The sequence below is a fragment of the Nematostella vectensis genome, chromosome 5, assembly GCF_932526225.1.
Source record: "Nematostella vectensis chromosome 5, jaNemVect1.1, whole genome shotgun sequence".
In the NCBI taxonomy this organism is placed as follows: domain Eukaryota; kingdom Metazoa; phylum Cnidaria; class Anthozoa; order Actiniaria; family Edwardsiidae; genus Nematostella; species Nematostella vectensis.
The window spans coordinates 16179917-16200206 of NC_064038.1; the positions used below are offsets into that span (position 1 = coordinate 16179917).

General features: G+C 38.3%; 16 non-coding genes across 16 annotated transcripts; all 16 read left to right on the forward strand.

Moving 5' to 3' along the window:
* The first annotated feature begins 17 nt into the window (after positions 1-17).
* Trnah-gug lies at positions 18-89 on the forward strand. The gene has a single exon. It is a non-coding gene; the product is annotated as a tRNA-His (tRNA).
* A 2205-nt stretch (positions 90-2294) lies between these two features.
* Trnah-gug lies at positions 2295-2366 on the forward strand. The gene has a single exon. It is a non-coding gene; the product is annotated as a tRNA-His (tRNA).
* Positions 2367-4111: 1745 nt separating this feature from the next.
* Positions 4112-4183, forward strand: Trnah-gug. The gene has a single exon. It is a non-coding gene; the product is annotated as a tRNA-His (tRNA).
* A 617-nt stretch (positions 4184-4800) lies between these two features.
* On the forward strand, positions 4801-4872 carry Trnah-gug. The gene has a single exon. It is a non-coding gene; the product is annotated as a tRNA-His (tRNA).
* A 1078-nt stretch (positions 4873-5950) lies between these two features.
* Trnah-gug lies at positions 5951-6022 on the forward strand. The gene has a single exon. It is a non-coding gene; the product is annotated as a tRNA-His (tRNA).
* A 617-nt stretch (positions 6023-6639) lies between these two features.
* Trnah-gug lies at positions 6640-6711 on the forward strand. The gene has a single exon. It is a non-coding gene; the product is annotated as a tRNA-His (tRNA).
* Positions 6712-7560: 849 nt separating this feature from the next.
* Positions 7561-7632, forward strand: Trnah-gug. Its single transcript has one exon. It is a non-coding gene; the product is annotated as a tRNA-His (tRNA).
* An 847-nt stretch (positions 7633-8479) lies between these two features.
* Trnah-gug lies at positions 8480-8551 on the forward strand. The gene has a single exon. It is a non-coding gene; the product is annotated as a tRNA-His (tRNA).
* Positions 8552-9168: 617 nt separating this feature from the next.
* Positions 9169-9240, forward strand: Trnah-gug. The gene has a single exon. It is a non-coding gene; the product is annotated as a tRNA-His (tRNA).
* A 617-nt stretch (positions 9241-9857) lies between these two features.
* Trnah-gug lies at positions 9858-9929 on the forward strand. The gene has a single exon. It is a non-coding gene; the product is annotated as a tRNA-His (tRNA).
* Positions 9930-11921: 1992 nt separating this feature from the next.
* Trnah-gug lies at positions 11922-11993 on the forward strand. Its single transcript has one exon. It is a non-coding gene; the product is annotated as a tRNA-His (tRNA).
* Positions 11994-13967: 1974 nt separating this feature from the next.
* Trnah-gug lies at positions 13968-14039 on the forward strand. Its single transcript has one exon. It is a non-coding gene; the product is annotated as a tRNA-His (tRNA).
* A 1749-nt stretch (positions 14040-15788) lies between these two features.
* Positions 15789-15860, forward strand: Trnah-gug. Its single transcript has one exon. It is a non-coding gene; the product is annotated as a tRNA-His (tRNA).
* A 617-nt stretch (positions 15861-16477) lies between these two features.
* On the forward strand, positions 16478-16549 carry Trnah-gug. Its single transcript has one exon. It is a non-coding gene; the product is annotated as a tRNA-His (tRNA).
* A 1974-nt stretch (positions 16550-18523) lies between these two features.
* On the forward strand, positions 18524-18595 carry Trnah-gug. The gene has a single exon. It is a non-coding gene; the product is annotated as a tRNA-His (tRNA).
* A 617-nt stretch (positions 18596-19212) lies between these two features.
* Trnah-gug lies at positions 19213-19284 on the forward strand. Its single transcript has one exon. It is a non-coding gene; the product is annotated as a tRNA-His (tRNA).
* The last annotated feature ends 1006 nt before the right edge of the window (positions 19285-20290 follow it).

Consider the following 20290-nt stretch of genomic DNA (forward strand, 5'->3'; position numbering starts at 1 on the left):
TATATGAAATCAATCTCGCCGTGATCGTATAGTGGTTAGTACATTGCGTTGTGGCCGCAATAACCCAGGTTCGAATCCTGGTCACGGCATTTTTTTTCTTAACTTTACTTGTTTGTCTTCGTGTTGTTCTGTAAGCCCCAATACTGTGTATGCACTCCTATCTTGTTCAAGAGCATAAGCAAAAAGCTTAGAACTCCATAGGAAGCTTCCATTTATTTGTTATTTTTTCTTTATCTCAAATCAATCTCGCCGTGATCGTATAGTGGTTAGTAGATTGCGTTGTGGCCGCAGTAACCCAGGTTCGATTCCTGGTCACGGCATTTTTTTAACTTTATTTGTTTGTCTTTGTGTTGTTCTTTAAGCCCCAATACTGAGTCTGCACTCGTACCTTGTTTAATAGAAAAAGCAAAAAGCTTAGAACTCCAAAGGAAGCTTCCATTTATTTGTCATTTTCTTCTTTATCTGAATTCAATCTCGTCGTGATCGTATAGTGGTTACTATATTGCGTTGTGGCCGCAATAACCCAGGTTCCAATCCTGGTCACGGCATTTTTTTTTCAACTTCACTTGTTTGTCTTCGTGTTGTTCTATAAGCCCTAATACTGAGTATGCACTCCCATCTTGTTCAAAAGCATAAGCAAAAAGCTTAGAACTCCACAGTAAGCTTCCATTCATTTGTCAGTTTTTCTTTATCTCAAATCAATATCGCCAAGTTTGTATACTGGTTAGTACCTTGCGTTGTGGCCGCAATAACCCAGGTTCGAATCCTGTTCATGTCATTTTTTTCAACTTTACTTGTTTGTCTTTGTGTTGTTCTGTAAGCCCCAATACTGAGTATGCATTCGTACCTTGTTTAAGATCATAAGCAAAAAGCTTAGAACTCCACAGGAAGCTTCCATTTATTGGTCATTTTTTCTTTATCAGAATTCAATCTCCCCGTGATCGTATAGTGGTTAGTACATTGCGTTGTGGCCGCAATAACCCAGGTTCGAGTCCTGGTCACGGCATTTTTTTTAACATTACTTGTTTGTCTTCGTGTTTTTCTGTAAGACCCGGTACTGAGTATGCACTCGTACCTTGTTCAAGAGCATAAGCAAAAAGTTTAGAACTACTCTCTTTGTCATTTTTTTTATCTCAAATCAATCTCGAAGTGATCGTAAACTGGTTAGTACATTGCGTTGTGGTCGCAATAACCCAGGTTCGAGTCCTGGTCACGGCATTTTTTTTAACTTTACTTGTTTGTCTTCGTGTTGTTCTGTAAGCCCCAATACTGAGTATGAACTCATACCTTGTTTAAGAGCATAAGCAAAAAGCTTAGAACTCCATGGGAATCTTCCATTTATTTGTCATTTTTTCTTTATCTGAATTCAATCTCGCCGTGATCGTATAGTGGTCAGTACATTGCGTTGTGGCCGCAATAACCCAGGTTCGAATCCTTGTCACGGCATTTTTTTTCTTAACTTTACTTGTTTGTCTTTGTGTTGTTCTGTAAGCCCCAATACTGCGTATGCACTCCTATCTTGTTCAAGAGGATAAGCAAAAAGCTTAGAACTGCTTAGGAAGCTTCCATTTATTTGTTATTTTTTCTTTATCTCAAATCAATCTCGGCGTGATCGTATAGTGGTTAGTAGATGGCGTTGTGGCCGCAGTAACCCAGGTTCGATTCCTGGTCACGGCATCTTTTTAACTTTATTTGTTTGTCTTTGTGTTGTTCTTTAAGCCCCAATACTGAGTCTGCACTCTTACCTTGTTTAATAGCAAAAGCAAAAAGCTTAGAACTCCACAGGAAGCTTCCATTTATTTGTCATGTTTTTCTTTATCTGAATTCAATCTCCCCTTGATTGTATACTGGTTAGTACATTGCGTTGTTGCCGCAATAACCCAGGTTCGAATCCCAATCATTTTATTTTTTTTTCAACTTTACTTGTTTGTCTTCGTGTTGTTCTGTAAGCCCCAATACTGAGTATGAACTCGTACCTTGTTTAAGAGCATAAGCAAAAAGCTTAGAACTCCATGGGAAGCTTCCATTTATTTGTCATGTTTTTCTTTATCTGAATTCAATCTCCCCTTGATTGTATACTGGTTAGTACATTGCGTTGTTGCCGCAATAACCCAGGTTCGAATCCCAATCATTTTATTTTTTTTTCAACTTTACTTGTTTGTCTTCGTGTTGTTCTGTAAGCCCCAATACTGAGTATGAACTCGTACCTTGTTTAAGAGCATAAGCAAAAAGCTTAGAACTCCATGGGAAGCTTCCATTTATTTGTCATTTTTTCTTTATCTGAATACAATCTCGCCGTGATCGTATAGTGGTTAGTACATTGCGTTGTGGCCGCAATAACCCAGGTTCGAATCCTGGTCACGGCATTTTTTTTCTTAACTTTACTTGTTTGTCTTCGTGTTGTTCTGTAAGCCCCAATACTGTGTATGCACTCCTATCTTGTTCAAGAGCATAAGCAAAAAGCTTAGAACTGCATAGGAAGCTTCCATTTATTTGTTATTTTTTCTTTATCTCAAATCAATCTCGGCGTGATCGTATAGTGGTTAGTAGATTGCGTTGTGGTCGCAGTAACCTAGGTTCGATTCCTGGTCACGGCATTTTTTAACTTTATTTGTTTGTCTTTGTGTTGTTCTTTAAGCCCCAATACTGAGTCTGCACTCGTACCTTGTTTAAGATCATAAGCAAAAAGCTTAGAACTCCACAGGAAGCTTCCATTTATTTATCAGGTTTTCTTTGTCTCAAATCATCCTCGCCGTGATGGTATAGTGGTTAGTACATTGCGTTGTGGCCGCAATAACCCAGGTTCGAATCCTCATCATTTTATTTTTTTTTTAACTTTACTTGTTTGGCTTTGTGTTGTTCTTTAAGCCCCAATACTGAGTCTGCACTCGTACCTTGTTTAAGAGCATAAGCAAAAAGCTTAGAAATCCACAGGAAGCTTCCATTTATTTGTCATGTTTTTCTTTATTTTAATTCAATCTCCCCGTGATTGTATACTGGTTAGTACATTGCGTTGTTGCCGCAATAACCCAGGTTCGAATCCTAATCATTTCATTTTTTTTCAACTTTACTTGTTTGTCTTCGTGTTGTTCTGTAAGTCACAATACTGAGTATGAACTTGTACCTTGTTTAAGAGCATAAGCAAAAAGCTTAGAACTCCATGGGATGCTTCCATTTATTTGTCATTTTTTTCTTTATCTGAATTCAATCTCGCCGTGATCGTATTGTGGTTAGTACATTGCGTTGTGGCCGCAATAACCCAGGTTCGAATCCTGGTCACGGCATTTTTTTTCTTAACTTTACTTGTTTGTCTTCGTGTTGTTCTGTAAGCCCCAATACTGCGTATGCACTCCTATCTTGTTCAAGAGCATAAGCAAAAAGCTTAGAACTCCATAGGAAGCTTCCATTTATTTGTTATTTTTTCTTTATCTCCAATCAATCTCGGCGTGATCGTATAGTGGTTAGTAGATTGCGTTGTGGCAGCAGTAACCCAGGTTCGATTCCTGGTCACGGCATTTTTTTAACTTTATTTGTTTGTCTTTGTGTTGTTCTTTAAGCCCCAATACTGAGTCTGCACTCGTACCTTGTTTAAGATCATAAGCAAAAAGTTTAGCACTCCACAGGAAGCTTCCATTTATTGGTCATTTTTTCTTTATCAGAATTCAATCTCCCCGTGATCGTATAGTGGTTAGTACATTGCGTTGTGGCAGCAATAACCCAGGTTCGAGTCCTGGTCACGGCATTTTTTTTAACATTACTTGTTTGTCTTCGTGTTTTTCTGTAAGACCCGGTACTGAGTATGCACTCGTACCTTGTTCAAGAGCATAAGCAAAAAGTTTAGAACTCCTCTCTTTGTCATTTTTTTTATCTCAAATCAATCTCGAAGTGATCGTAAACTGGTTAGTACATTGCGTTGTGGTCGCAATAACCCAGGTTCGAAACCTGGTCACGGCATATTTTTTCAACTTTACTTGTTTGTCTTCGTGTTGTTCTGTAAGCCCCAATACTGAGTATGAACTCATACCTTGTTTAAGAGCATAAGCAAAAAGCTTAGAACTCCATGGGAAGCTTCCATTCATTTGTCATTTTTTCTTTATCTGAATTCAATCTCGCCGTGATCGTATAGTGGTCAGTACATTGAGTTGTGGCCGCAATAACCCAGGTTCGAATCCTGGTCACGGCATTTTTTTTCTTAACTTTACTTGTTTGTCTTCGTGTTGTTCTGTAAGCCCCAATACTGTGTATTCACTCCTATCTTGTTCAAGAGCATAAGCAAAAAGCTTAGAACTGCATAGGAAGCTTCCATTTATTTGTTATTTTTTCTTTATCTCAAATCGATCTCGGCGTGATCGTATAGTGGTTAGTAGATTGCGTTGTGGCCGCAGTAACCCAGGTTCGATTCCTGGTCACGGCATCTTTTTAACTTTATTTGTTTGTCTTTGTGTTGTTCTTTAAGCCCCAATACTGAGTCTGCACTCGTACCTTGTTTAATAGCAAAAGCAAAAAGCTTAGAACTCCACAGGAAGCTTCCATTTATTTGTCATGTTTTTCTTTATCTGAATTCAATCTCCCCTTGATTGTATACTGGTTAGTACATTGCGTTGTTGCCGCAATAACCCAGGTTCGAATCCTAATCATTTTATTTTTTTTTCAACTTTACTTGTTTGTCTTCGTGTTGTTCTGTAAGCCCCAATACTGAGTATGAACTCGTACCTTGTTTAAGAGCATAAGCAAAAAGCTTAGAACTCCATGGGAAGCTTCCATTTATTTGTCATTTTTTCTTTATCTGAATACAATCTCGCCGTGATCGTATAGTGGTTAGTACATTGCGTTGTGGCCGCAATAACCCAGGTTCGAATCCTGGTCACGGCATTTTTTTTCTTAACTTTACTTGTTTGTCTTCGTGTTGTTCTGTAAGCCCCAATACTGTGTATGCACTCCTATCTTGTTCAAGAGCATAAGCAAAAAGCTTAGAACTGCATAGGAAGCTTCCATTTATTTGTTATTTTTTCTTTATCTGAAATCAATCTCGGCGTGATCGTATAGTGGTTAGTACATTGCGTTGTGGCCGCAGTAACCCAGGTTCGATTCCTGGTCACGGCATCTTTTTAACTTTATTTGTTTGTCTTTGTGTTGTTCTTTAAGCCCCAATACTGAGTCTGCACTCGTACCTTGTTTAATAGCAAAAGCAAAAAGCTTAGAACTCCACAGGAAGCTTCCATTTATTTGTCATGTTTTTCTTTATCTGAATTCAATCTCCCCTTGATTGTATACTGGTTAGTACATTGCGTTGTTGCCGCAATAACCCAGGTTCGAATCCTAATCATTTTATTTTTTTTCAACTTTACTTGTTTGGCTTTGTGTTGTTCTTTAAGCCCCAATACTGAGTCTGCACTCGTACCTTGTTTAAGAGCATAAGCAAAAAGCTTAGAACTCCACAGGAAGCTTCCATTTATTTATCAGGTTTTCTTTGTCTCAAATCATCCTCGCCGTGATGGTATAGTGGTTAGTACATTGCGTTGTGGCCGCAATAACCCAGGTTCGAATCCTAATCATTTTATTTTTTTTCAACTTTACTTGTTTGGCTTTGTGTTGTTCTTTAAGCCCCAATACTGAGTCTGCACTCGTACCTTGTTTAAGAGCATAAGCAAAAAGCTTAGAAATCCACAGGAAGCTTCCATTTATTTGTCATGTTTTTCTTTATCTGAATTCAATCTCCCCGTGATTATATACTGGTTAGTACATTGCGTTGTTGCCGCAATAACCCAGGTTCGAATCCTAATCATTTCATTTTTTTTTCAACTTTACTTGTTTGTCTTCGTGTTGTTCTGTAAGCCACAATACTGAGTATGAACTCGTACCTTGTTTAAGAGCATAAGCAAAAAGCTTAGAACTCCATGGGAAGCTTCCATTTATTTGTCATTTTTTTTCTTTATCTGAATTCAATCTCGCCGTGATCGTATAGTGGTCAGTACATTGCGTTGTGGCCGCAATAACCCAGGTTCGAATCCTGGTCACGGCATTTTTTTTCTTAACTTTACTTGTTTGTCTTCGTGTTGTTCTGTAAGCCCCAATACTGTGTATGCACTCCTATCTTGTTCAAGAGCATAAGCAAAAAGCTTAGAACTGCATAGGAAGCTTCCATTTATTTGTTATTTTTTCTTTATCTCAAATCGATCTCGGCGTGATCGTATAGTGGTTAGTAGATTGCGTTGTGGCCGCAGTAACCCATGTTCGATTCCTGGTCACGGCATCTTTTTAACTTTATTTGTTTGTCTTTGTGTTGTTCTTTAAGCCCCAATACTGAGTCTGCACTCGTACCTTGTTTAAGAGCAAAAGCAAAAAGCTTAGAACTCCACAGGAAGCTTCCATTTATTTGTCATGTTTTTCTTTATCTGAATTCAATCTCCCCTTGATTGTATACTGGTTAGTACATTGCGTTGTTGCCGCAATAACCCAGGTTCGAATCCTAATCATTTTATTTTTTTTTCAACTTTACTTGTTTGTCTTCGTGTTGTTCTGTAAGCCCCAATACTGAGTATGAACTCGTACCTTGTTTAAGAGCATAAGCAAAAAGCTTAGAACTCCATGGGAAGCTTCCATTTATTTGTCATTTTTTCTTTATCTGAATACAATCTCGCCGTGATCGTATAGTGGTTAGTACATTGCGTTGTGGCCGCAATAACCCAGGTTCGAATCCTGGTCACGGCATTTTTTTTCTTAACTTTACTTGTTTGTCTTCGTGTTGTTCTGTAAGCCCCAATACTGTGTATGCACTCCTATCTTGTTCAAGAGCATAAGCAAAAAGCTTAGAACTGCATAGGAAGCTTCCATTTATTTGTTATTTTTTCTTTATCTCAAATCAATCTCGGCGTGATCGTATAGTGGTTAGTAGATTGCGTTGTGGCCGCAGTAACCCAGGTTCGATTCCTGGTCACGGCATCTTTTTAACTTTATTTGTTTGTCTTTGTGTTGTTCTTTAAGCCCCAATACTGAGTCTGCACTCGTACCTTGTTTAATAGCAAAAGCAAAAAGCTTAGAACTCCACAGGAAGCTTCCATTTATTTGTCATGTTTTTCTTTATCTGAATTCAATCTCCCCTTGATTGTATACTGGTTAGTACATTGCGTTGTTGCCGCAATAACCCAGGTTCGAATCCTAATCATTTTATTTTTTTTTTCAACTTTACTTGTTTGTCTTCGTGTTGTTCTGTAAGCCCCAATACTGAGTATGAACTTGTACCTTGTTTAAGAGCATAAGCAAAAAGCTTAGAACTCCATGGGAAGCTTCCATTTATTTGTCATTTTTTCTTTATCTGAATACAATCTCGCCGTGATCGTATACTGGTTAGTACATTGCGTTGTGGCTGCAATAACCAAGGTTCGAATAAAAGTCATGTCATTTTTTATTTTAACTTTACTTGTTTGTCTTCGTGTTGTTCTGTAAGCCCCAATACTGAGTATGAACTTGTACCTTGTTTAAGAGCATAAGCAAAAAGCTTAGAACTCCATGGGAAGCTTCCATTTATTTGTCATTTTTTCTTTATCTGAATACAATCTCGCCGTGATCGTATAGTGGTTAGTACATTGCGTTGTGGCCGCAATAACCCAGGTTCGAATCCTGGTCACGGCATTTTTTTTCTTAACTTTACTTGTTTGTCTTCGTGTTGTTCTGTAAGCCCCAATACTGTGTATGCACTCCTATCTTGTTCAAGAGCATAAGCAAAAAGCTTAGAACTGCATAGGAAGCTTCCATTTATTTGTTATTTTTTCTTTATCTCAAATCAATCTCGGCGTGATCGTATAGTGGTTAGTAGATTGCGTTGTGGTCGCAGTAACCTAGGTTCGATTCCTGGTCACGGCATTTTTTAACTTTATTTGTTTGTCTTTGTGTTGTTCTTTAAGCCCCAATACTGAGTCTGCACTCGTACCTTGTTTAAGAGCATAAGCAAAAAGCTTAGAACTCCACAGGAAGCTTCCATTTATTTATCAGGTTTTCTTTGTCTCAAATCATCCTCGCCGTGATGGTATAGTGGTTAGTACATTGCGTTGTGGCCGCAATAACCCAGGTTCGAATCCTAATCATTTTATTTTTTTTCAACTTTACTTGTTTGGTTTTGTGTTGTTCTTTAAGCCCCAATACTGAGTCTGCACTCGTACCTTGTTTAAGAGCATAAGCAAAAAGCTTAGAAATCCACAGGAAGCTTCCATTTATTTGTCATGTTTTTCTTTATCTGAATTCAATCTCCCCGTGATTATATACTGGTTAGTACATTGCGTTGTTGCCGCAATAACCCAGGTTCGAATCCTAATCATTTCATTTTTTTTTCAACTTTACTTGTTTGTCTTCGTGTTGTTCTGTAAGCCACAATACTGAGTATGAACTCGTACCTTGTTTAAGAGCATAAGCAAAAAGCTTAGAACTCCATGGGAAGCTTCCATTTATTTGTCATTTTTTTTCTTTATCTGAATTCAATCTCGCTGTGATCGTATAGTGGTCAGTACATTGCGTTGTGGCCGCAATAACCCAGGTTCGAATCCTGGTCACGGCATTTTTTTTCTTAACTTTACTTGTTTGTCTTCGTGTTGTTCTGTAAGCCCCAATACTGTGTATGCACTCCTATCTTGTTCAAGAGCATAAGCAAAAAGCTTAGAACTGCATAGGAAGCTTCCATTTATTTGTTATTTTTTCTTTATCTCAAATCGATCTCGGCGTGATCGTATAGTGGTTAGTAGATTGCGTTGTGGCCGCAGTAACCCATGTTCGATTCCTGGTCACGGCATCTTTTTAACTTTATTTGTTTGTCTTTGTGTTGTTCTTTAAGCCCCAATACTGAGTCTGCACTCGTACCTTGTTTAAGAGCAAAAGCAAAAAGCTTAGAACTCCACAGGAAGCTTCCATTTATTTGTCATGTTTTTCTTTATCTGAATTCAATCTCCCCTTGATTGTATACTGGTTAGTACATTGCGTTGTTGCTGCAATAACCCAGGTTCGAATCCTAATCATTTTATTTTTTTTTCAACTTTACTTGTTTGTCTTCGTGTTGTTCTGTAAGCCCCAATACTGAGTATGAACTCGTACCTTGTTTAAGAGCATAAGCAAAAAGCTTAGAACTCCATGGGAAGCTTCCATTTATTTGTCATTTTTTCTTTATCTGAATACAATCTCGCCGTGATCGTATAGTGGTTAGTACATTGCGTTGTGGCCGCAATAACCCAGGTTCGAATCCTGGTCACGGCATTTTTTTTCTTAACTTTACTTGTTTGTCTTCGTGTTGTTCTGTAAGCCCCAATACTGTGTATGCACTCCTATCTTGTTCAAGAGCATAAGCAAAAAGCTTAGAACTGCATAGGAAGCTTCCATTTATTTGTTATTTTTTCTTTATCTCAAATCAATCTCGGCGTGATCGTATAGTGGTTAGTAGATTGCGTTGTGGCCGCAGTAACCCAGGTTCGATTCCTGGTCACGGCATCTTTTTAACTTTATTTGTTTGTCTTTGTGTTGTTCTTTAAGCCCCAATACTGAGTCTGCACTCGTACCTTGTTTAATAGCAAAAGCAAAAAGCTTAGAACTCCACAGGAAGCTTCCATTTATTTGTCATGTTTTTCTTTATCTGAATTCAATCTCCCCTTGATTGTATACTGGTTAGTACATTGCGTTGTTGCCGCAATAACCCAGGTTCGAATCCTAATCATTTTATTTTTTTTTCAACTTTACTTGTTTGTCTTCGTGTTGTTCTGTAAGCCCCAATACTGAGTATGAACTTGTACCTTGTTTAAGAGCATAAGCAAAAAGCTTAGAACTCCATGGGAAGCTTCCATTTATTTGTCATTTTTTCTTTATCTGAATACAATCTCGCCGTGATCGTATAGTGGTTAGTACATTGCGTTGTGGCCGCAATAACCCAGGTTCGAATCCTGGTCACGGCATTTTTTTTCTTAACTTTACTTGTCTGTCTTCGTGTTGTTCTGTAAGCCCCAATACTGTGTATGCACTCCTATCTTGTTCAAGAGCATAAGCAAAAAGCTTAGAACTGCATAGGAAGCTTCCATTTATTTGTTATTTTTTCTTTATCTCAAATCAATCTCGGCGTGATCGTATAGTGGTTAGTAGATTGCGTTGTGGTCGCAGTAACCTAGGTTCGATTCCTGGTCACGGCATTTTTTAACTTTATTTGTTTATCTTTGTGTTGTTCTTTAAGCCCCAATACTGAGTCTGCACTCGTACCTTGTTTAAGAGCATAAGCAAAAAGCTCAGAACTCCACAGGAAGCTTCCATTTATTGATCAGGTTTTCTTTGTCTCAAATCATCCTCGCCGTGATGGTATAGTGGTTAGTACATTGCGTTGTGGCCGCAATAACCCAGGTTCGAATCCTAATCATTTTATTTTTTTTCAACTTTACTTGTTTGGCTTTGTGTTGTTCTTTAAGCCCCAATACTGAGTCTGCACTCGTACCTTGTTTAAGAGCATAAGCAAAAAGCTTAGAAATCCACAGGAAGCTTCCATTTATTTGTCATGTTTTTCTTTATCTGAATTCAATCTCCCCGTGATTATATACTGGTTAGTACATTGCGTTGTTGCCGCAATAACCCAGGTTCGAATCCTAATCATTTCATTTTTTTTTCAACTTTACTTGTTTGTCTTCGTGTTGTTCTGTAAGCCACAATACTGAGTATGAACTCGTACCTTGTTTAAGAGCATAAGCAAAAAGCTTAGAACTCCATGGGATGCTTCCATTTATTTGTCATTTTTTTTCTTTATCTGAATTCAATCTCGCCCTGATCGTATTGTGGTTAGTACATTGCGTTGTGGCCGCAATAACCCAGGTTCGAATCCTGGTCACGGCATTTTTTTCTTAACTTTACTTGTTTGTCTTCGTGTTGTTCTGTAAGCCCCAATACTGCGTATGCACTCCTATCTTGTTCAAAAGCATAAGCAAAAAGCTTAGAACTCCATAGGAAGCTTCCATTTATTTGTTATTTTTTCTTTATCTCAAATCAATCTCGGCGTGATCGTATAGTGGTTAGTAGATTGCGTTGTGGCAGCAGTAACCCAGGTTCGATTCCTGGTCACGGCATTTTTTTAACTTTATTTGTTTGTCTTTGTGTTGTTCTTTAAGCCCCAATACTGAGTCTGCACTCGTACCTTGTTTAAGATCATAAGCAAAAAGTTTAGCACTGCACAGGAAGCTTCCATTTATTGGTCATTTTTTCTTTATCAGAATTCAATCTCCCCGTGATCGTATAGTGGTTAGTACATTGCGTTGTGGCAGCAATAACCCAGGTTCGAGTCCTGGTCACGGCATTTTTTTTAACTTTACTTGTTTGTCTTTGTGTTGTTCTGTAAGCCCCAATACTGAGTATGCATTCGTACCTTGTTTAAGATCATAAGCAAAAAGCTTAGAACTCCACAGGAAGCTTCCATTTATTGGTCATTTTTTCTTTATCTGAATTCAATCTCCCCGTGATCGTATAGTGGTTAGTACATTGCGTTGTGGCCGCAATAACCCAGGTTCGAATCCTAATCATTTTATTTTTTTTCAACTTTACTTGTTTGGCTTTGTGTTGTTCTTTAAGCCCCAATACTGAGTCTGCACTCGTACCTTGTTTAAGAGCATAAGCAAAAAGCTTAGAAATCCACAGGAAGCTTCCATTTATTTGTCATGTTTTTCTTTATCTGAATTCAATCTCCCCTTGATTGTATACTGGTTAGTACATTGCGTTGTTGCCGCAATAACCCAGGTTCGAATCCTAATCATTTTATTTTTTTTTCAACTTTACTTGTTTGTCTTCGTGTTGTTCTGTAAGCCCCAATACTGAGTATGAACTTGTACCTTGTTTAAGAGCATAAGCAAAAAGCTTAGAACTCCATGGGAAGCTTCCATTTATTTGTCATTTTTTCTTTATCTGAATACAATCTCGCCGTGATCGTATAGTGGTTAGTACATTGCGTTGTGGCCGCAATAACCCAGGTTCGAATCCTGGTCACGGCATTTTTTTTCTTAACTTTACTTGTCTGTCTTCGTGTTGTTCTGTAAGCCCCAATACTGTGTATGCACTCCTATCTTGTTCAAGAGCATAAGCAAAAAGCTTAGAACTGCATAGGAAGCTTCCATTTATTTGTTATTTTTTCTTTATCTCAAATCAATCTCGGCGTGATCGTATAGTGGTTAGTAGATTGCGTTGTGGTCGCAGTAACCTAGGTTCGATTCCTGGTCACGGCATTTTTTAACTTTATTTGTTTATCTTTGTGTTGTTCTTTAAGCCCCAATACTGAGTCTGCACTCGTACCTTGTTTAAGAGCATAAGCAAAAAGCTCAGAACTCCACAGGAAGCTTCCATTTATTTATCAGGTTTTCTTTGTCTCAAATCATCCTCGCCGTGATGGTATAGTGGTTAGTACATTGCGTTGTGGCCGCAATAACCCAGGTTCGAATCCTAATCATTTCATTTTTTTTTCAACTTTACTTGTTTGGCTTTGTGTTGTTCTTTAAGCCCCAATACTGAGTCTGCACTCGTACCTTGTTTAAGAGCATAAGCAAAAAGCTTAGAAATCCACAGGAAGCTTCCATTTATTTGTCATGTTTTTCTTTATCTGAATTCAATCTCCCCGTGATTATATACTGGTTAGTACATTGCGTTGTTGCCGCAATAACCCAGGTTCGAATCCTAATCATTTCATTTTTTTTTCAACTTTACTTGTTTGTCTTCGTGTTGTTCTGTAAGCCACAATACTGAGTATGAACTCGTACCTTGTTTAAGAGCATAAGCAAAAAGCTTAGAACTCCATGGGATGCTTCCATTTATTTGTCATTTTTTTTCTTTATCTGAATTCAATCTCGCCCTGATCGTATTGTGGTTAGTACATTGCGTTGTGGCCGCAATAACCCAGGTTCGAATCCTGGTCACGGCATTTTTTTCTTAACTTTACTTGTTTGTCTTCGTGTTGTTCTGTAAGCCCCAATACTGCGTATGCACTCCTATCTTGTTCAAGAGCATAAGCAAAAAGCTTAGAACTCCATAGGAAGCTTCCATTTATTTGTTATTTTTTCTTTATCTCAAATCAATCTCGGCGTGATCGTATAGTGGTTAGTAGATTGCGTTGTGGCAGCAGTAACCCAGGTTCGATTCCTGGTCACGGCATTTTTTTAACTTTATTTGTTTGTCTTTGTGTTGTTCTTTAAGCCCCAATACTGAGTCTGCACTCGTACCTTGTTTAAGATCATAAGCAAAAAGTTTAGCACTCCACAGGAAGCTTCCATTTATTGGTCATTTTTTCTTTATCAGAATTCAATCTCCCCGTGATCGTATAGTGGTTAGTACATTGCGTTGTGGCAGCAATAACCCAGGTTCGAGTCCTGGTCACGGCATTTTTTTTAACTTTACTTGTTTGTCTTTGTGTTGTTCTGTAAGCCCCAATACTGAGTATGCATTCGTACCTTGTTTAAGATCATAAGCAAAAAGCTTAGAACTCCACAGGAAGCTTCCATTTATTGGTCATTTTTTCTTTATCAGAATTCAATCTCCCCGTGATCGTATAGTGGTTAGTACATTGCGTTGTGGCCGCAATAACCCAGGTTCGAGTCCTGGTCACGGCATTTTTTTTAACATTACTTGTTTGTCTTCGTGTTTTTCTGTAAGACCCGGTACTGAGTATGCACTCGTACCTTGTTCAAGAGCATAAGCAAAAAGTTTAGAACTCCTCTCTTTGTCATTTTTTTTATCTCAAATCAATCTCGAAGTGATCGTAAACTGGTTAGTACATTGCGTTGTGGTCGCAATAACCCACGTTCGAAACCTGGTCACGGCATATTTTTTCAACTTTACTTGTTTGTCTTCGTGTTGTTCTGTAAGCCCCAATACTGAGTATGAACTCATACCTTGTTTAAGAGCATAAGCAAAAAGCTTAGAACTCCATGGGAAGCTTCCATTTATTTGTCATTTTTTCTTTATCTGAATACAATCTCGCCGTGATCGTATAGTGGTTAGTACATTGCGTTGTGGCCGCAATAACCCAGGTTCGAATCCTGGTCACGGCATTTTTTTTCTTAACTTTACTTGTTTGTCTTCGTGTTGTTCTGTAAGCCCCAATACTGTGTATGCACTCCTATCTTGTTCAAGAGCATAAGCAAAAAGCTTAGAACTGCATAGGAAGCTTCCATTTATTTGTTATTTTTTCTTTATCTGAAATCAATCTCGGCGTGATCGTATAGTGGTTAGTAGATTGCGTTGTGGCCGCAGTAACCCAGGTTCGATTCCTGGTCACGGCATCTTTTTAACTTTATTTGTTTGTCTTTGTGTTGTTCTTTAAGCCCCAATACTGAGTCTGCACTCGTACCTTGTTTAATAGCAAAAGCAAAAAGCTTAGAACTCCACAGGAAGCTTCCATTTATTTATCAGGTTTTCTTTGTCTCAAATCATCCTCGCCGTGATGGTATAGTGGTTAGTACATTGCGTTGTGGCCGCAATAACCCAGGTTCGAATCCTCATCATTTTATTTTTTTTTCAACTTTACTTGTTTGGCTTTGTGTTGTTCTTTAAGCCCCAATACTGAGTCTGCACTCGTACCTTGTTTAAGAGCATAAGCAAAAAGCTTAGAAATCCACAGGAAGCTTCCATTTATTTGTCATGTTTTTCTTTATTTTAATTCAATCTCCCCGTGATTGTATACTGGTTAGTACATTGCGTTGTTGCCGCAATAACCCAGGTTCGAATCCTAATCATTTCATTTTTTTTTCAACTTTACTTGTTTGTCTTCGTGTTGTTCTGTAAGCCACAATACTGAGTATGAACTCGTACCTTGTTTAAGAGCATAAGCAAAAAGCTTAGAACTCCATGGGATGCTTCCATTTATTTGTCATTTTTTTTCTTTATCTGAATTCAATCTCGCCCTGATGGTATTGTGGTTAGTACATTGCGTTGTGGCCGCAATAACCCAGGTTCGAATCCTGGTCACGGCATTTTTTTCTTAACTTTACTTGTTTGTCTTCGTGTTGTTCTGTAAGCCCCAATACTGCGTATGCACTCCTATCTTGTTCAAGAGCATAAGCAAAAAGCTTAGAACTCCATAGGAAGCTTCCATTTATTTGTTATTTTTTCTTTATCTCAAATCAATCTCGGCGTGATCGTATAGTGGTTAGTAGATTGCGTTGTGGCAGCAGTAACCCAGGTTCGATTCCTGGTCACGGCATTTTTTTAACTTTATTTGTTTGTCTTTGTGTTGTTCTTTAAGCCCCAATACTGAGTCTGCACTCGTACCTTGTTTAAGATCATAAGCAAAAAGTTTAGCACTCCACAGGAAGCTTCCATTTATTGGTCATTTTTTCTTTATCAGAATTCAATCTCCTCGTGATCGTATAGTGGTTAGTACATTGCGTTGTGGCAGCAATAACCCAGGTTCGAGTCCTGGTCACGGCATTTTTTTTAACATTACTTGTTTGTCTTCGTGTTTTTCTGTAAGACCCGGTACTGAGTATGCACTCGTACCTTGTTCAAGAGCATAAGCAAAAAGCTTAGAACTCCTCTCTTTGTCATTTTTTTTATCTCAAATCAATCTCGAAGTGATCGTAAACTGGTTAGTACATTGCGTTGTGGTCGCAATAACCCACGTTCGAAACCTGGTCACGGCATATTTTTTCAACTTTACTTGTTTGTCTTCGTGTTGTTCTGTAAGCCACAATACTGAGTATGAACTCGTACCTTGTTTAAGAGCATAAGCAAAAAGCTTAGAACTCCATGGGAAGCTTCCATTTATTTGTCATTTTTTTTCTTTATCTGAATTCAATCTCGCCGTGATCGTATAGTGGTCAGTACATTGCGTTGTGGCCGCAATAACCCAGGTTCGAATCCTGGTCACGGCATTTTTTTTCTTAACTTTACTTGTTTGTCTTCGTGTTGTTCTGTAAGCCCCAATACTGTGTATGCACTCCTATCTTGTTCAAGAGCATAAGCAAAAAGCTTAGAACTGCATAGGAAGCTTCCATTTATTTGTTATTTGTTCTTTATCTCAAATCGATCTCGGCGTGATCGTATAGTGGTTAGTAGATTGCGTTGTGGCCGCAGTAACCCATGTTCGATTCCTGGTCACGGCATCTTTTTAACTTTATTTGTTTGTCTTTGTGTTGTTCTTTAAGCCCCAATACTGAGTCTGCACTCGTACCTTGTTTAAGAGCAAAAGCAAAAAGCTTAGAACTCCACAGGAAGCTTCCATTTATTTGTCATGTTTTTCTTTATCTGAATTCAATCTCCCCTTGATTGTATACTGGTTAGTACATTGCGTTGTTGCCGCAATAACCCAGGTTCGAATCCTAATCATTTTATTTTTTTTTCAACTTTACTTGTTTGTCTTCGTGTTGTTCTGTAAGCCCCAATACTGAGTATGAACTCGTACCTTGTTTAAGAGCATAAGCAAAAAGCTTAGAACTCCATGGGAAGCTTCCATTTATTTGTCATTTTTTCTTTATCTGAATACAATCTCGCCGTGATCGTATAGTGGTTAGTACATTGCGTTGTGGCCGCAATAACCCAGGTTCGAATCCTGGTCACGGCATTTTTTTTCTTAACTTTACTTGTTTGTCTTCGTGTTGTTCTGTAAGCCCCAATACTGTGTATGCACTCCTATCTTGTTCAAGAGCATAAGCAAAAAGCTTAGAACTGCATAGGAAGCTTCCATTTATTTGTTATTTTTTCTTTATCTCAAATCAATCTCGGCGTGATCGTATAGTGGTTAGTAGATTGCGTTGTGGCCGCAGTAACCCAGGTTCGATTCCTGGTCACGGCATCTTTTTAACTTTATTTGTTTGTCTTTGTGTTGTTCTTTAAGCCCCAATACTGAGTCTGCACTCGTACCTTGTTTAAGAGCATAAGCAAAAAGCTCAGAACTCCACAGGAAGCTTCCATTTATTTATCAGGTTTTCTTTGTCTCAAATCATCCTCGCCGTGATGGTATAGTGGTTAGTACATTGCGTTGTGGCCGCAATAACCCAGGTTCGAATCCTAATCATTTTATTTTTTTTCAACTTTACTTGTTTGGCTTTGTGTTGTTCTTTAAGCCCCAATACTGAGTCTGCACTCGTACCTTGTTTAAGAGCATAAGCAAAAAGCTTAGAAATCCACAGGAAGCTTCCATTTATTTGTCATGTTTTTCTTTATCTGAATTCAATCTCCCCGTGATTATATACTGGTTAGTACATTGCGTTGTTGCCGCAATAACCCAGGTTCGAATCCTAATCATTTCATTTTTTTTTCAACTTTACTTGTTTGTCTTCGTGTTGTTCTGTAAGCCACAATACTGAGTATGAACTCGTACCTTGTTTAAGAGCATAAGCAAAAAGCTTAGAACTCCATGGGATGCTTCCATTTATTTGTCATTTTTTTTCTTTATCTGAATTCAATCTCGCCCTGATCGTATTGTGGTTAGTACATTGCGTTGTGGCCGCAATAACCCAGGTTCGAATCCTGGTCACGGCATTTTTTTCTTAACTTTACTTGTTTGTCTTCGTGTTGTTCTGTAAGCCCCAATACTGCGTATGCACTCCTATCTTGTTCAAGAGCATAAGCAAAAAGCTTAGAACTCCATAGGAAGCTTCAAATTATTTGTTATTTTTTCTTTATCTCAAATCAATCTCGGCGTGATCGTATAGTGGTTAGTAGATTGCGTTGTGGCAGCAGTAACCCAGGTTCGATTCCTGGTCACGGCATTTTTTTAACTTTATTTGTTTGTCTTTGTGTTGTTCTTTAAGCCCCAATACTGAGTCTGCACTCGTACCTTGTTTAAGATCATAAGCAAAAAGTTTAGCACTCCACAGGAAGCTTCCATTTATTGGTCATTTTTTCTTTATCAGAATTCAATCTCCCCGTGATCGTATAGTGGTTAGTACATTGCGTTGTGGCAGCAATAACCCAGGTTCGAGTCCTGGTCACGGCATTTTTTTTAACTTTACTTGTTTGTCTTTGTGTTGTTCTGTAAGCCCCAATACTGAGTATGCATTCGTACCTTGTTTAAGATCATAAGCAAAAAGCTTAGAACTCCACAGGAAGCTTCCATTTATTGGTCATTTTTTCTTTATCAGAATTCAATCTCCCCGTGATCGTATAGTGGTTAGTACATTGCGTTGTGGCCGCAATAACCCAGGTTCGAGTCCTGGTCACGGCATTTTTTTTAACATTACTTGTTTGTCTTCGTGTTTTTCTGTAAGACCCGGTACTGAGTATGCACTCGTACCTTGTTCAAGAGCATAAGCAAAAAGTTTAGAACTCCTCTCTTTGTCATTTTTTTTATCTCAAATCAATCTCGAAGTGATCGTAAACTGGTTAGTACATTGCGTTGTGGTCGCAATAACCCACGTTCGAAACCTGGTCACGGCATATTTTTTCAACTTTACTTGTTTGTCTTCGTGTTGTTCTGTAAGCCCTAATACTGAGTATGAACTCATACCTTGTTTAAGAGCATAAGCAAAAAGCTTAGAACTCCATGGGAAGCTTCCATTTATTTGTCATTTTTTCTTTATCTGAATTCAATCTCGCCGTGATCGTATAGTGGTCAGTACATTGCGTTGTGGCCGCAATAACCCAGGTTCGAATCCTGGTCACGGCATTTTTTTTCTTAACTTTACTTGTTTGTCTTCGTGTTGTTCTGTAAGCCCCAATACTGTGTATGCACTCCTATCTTGTTCAAGAGCATAAGCAAAAAGCTTAGAACTGCATAGGAAGCTTCCATTTATTTGTTATTTTTTCTTTATCTCAAATCAATCTCGGCGTGATCGTATAGTGGTTAGTAGATTGCGTTGTGGCCGCAGTAACCCAGGTTCGATTCCTTGTCACGGCATCTTTTTAACTTTATTTGTTTGTCTTTGTGTTGTTCTTTAAGCCCCAATACTGAGTCTGCACTCGTACCTTGTTTAATAGCAAAAGCAAAAAGCTTAGAACTCCACAGGAAGCTTCCATTTATTTGTCATGTTTTTCTTTATCTGAATTCAATCTCCCCTTGATTGTATACTGGTTAGTACATTGCGTTGTTGCCGCAATAACCCAGGTTCGAATCCTAATCATTTTATTTTTTTTTCAACTTTACTTGTTTGTCTTCGAATTGTTCTGTAAGCCCCAATACTGAGTATGAACTCGTACCTTGTTTAAGAGCATAAGCAAAAAGCTTAGAACTCCATGGGAAGCTTCCATTTATTTGTCATTTTTTCTTTATCTGAATTCAATCTCGCCGTGATCGTATAGTGGTTAGTACATTGCGTTGTGACCGCAATAACACAGGTTCGAATCCTGGTCACGGCATTTTTTTTCTTAACTTTACTTGTTTGTCTTCGTGTTGTTCTGTAAGCCCCAATACTGTGTATGCACTCCTATCTTGTTCAAGAGCATAAGCAAAAAGCTTAGAACTGCATAGGAAGCTTCCATTTATTTGTTATTTTTTCTTTATCTCAAATCAATCTCGGCGTGATCGTATAGTGGTTAGTAGATTGCGTTGTGGTCGCAGTAACCTAGGTTCGATTCCTGGTCACGGCATTTTTTAACTTTATTTGTTTGTCTTTGTGTTGTTCTTTAAGCCCCAATACTGAGTCTGCACTCGTACCTTGTTTAATAGCAAAAGCAAAAAGCTTAGAACTCCACAGGAAGCTTCCATTTATTTATCAGGTTTTCTTTGTCTCAAATCATCCTCGCCGTGATGGTATAGTGGTTAGTACATTGCGTTGTGGCCGCAATAACCCAGGTTCGAATCCTAATCATTTTATTTTTTTTTCAACTTTACTTGTTTGGCTTTGTGTTGTTCTTTAAGCCCCAATACTGAGTCTGCACTCGTACCTTGTTTAAGAGCATAAGCAAAAAGCTTAGAAATCCACAGGAAGCTTCCATTTATTTGTCATGTTTTTCTTTATCTGAATTCAATCTCCCCGTGATTGTATACTGGTTAGTACATTGCGTTGTTGCCGCAATAACCCAGGTTCGAATCCTAATCATTTCATTTTTTTTCAACTTTACTTGTTTGTCTTCGTGTTGTTCTGTAAGCCACAATACTGAGTATGAACTCGTACCTTGTTTAAGAGCATAAGCAAAAAGCTTAGAACTCCATGGGATGCTTCCATTTATTTGTCATTTTTTTCTTTATCTGAATTCAATCTCGCCGTGATCGTATTGTGGTTAGTACATTGCGTTGTGGCCGCAATAACCCAGGTTCGAATCCTGGTCACGGCATTTTTTTTTCTTAACTTTACTTGTTTGTCTTCGTGTTGTTCTGTAAGCCCCAATACTGCGTATGCACTCCTATCTTGTTCAAGAGCAT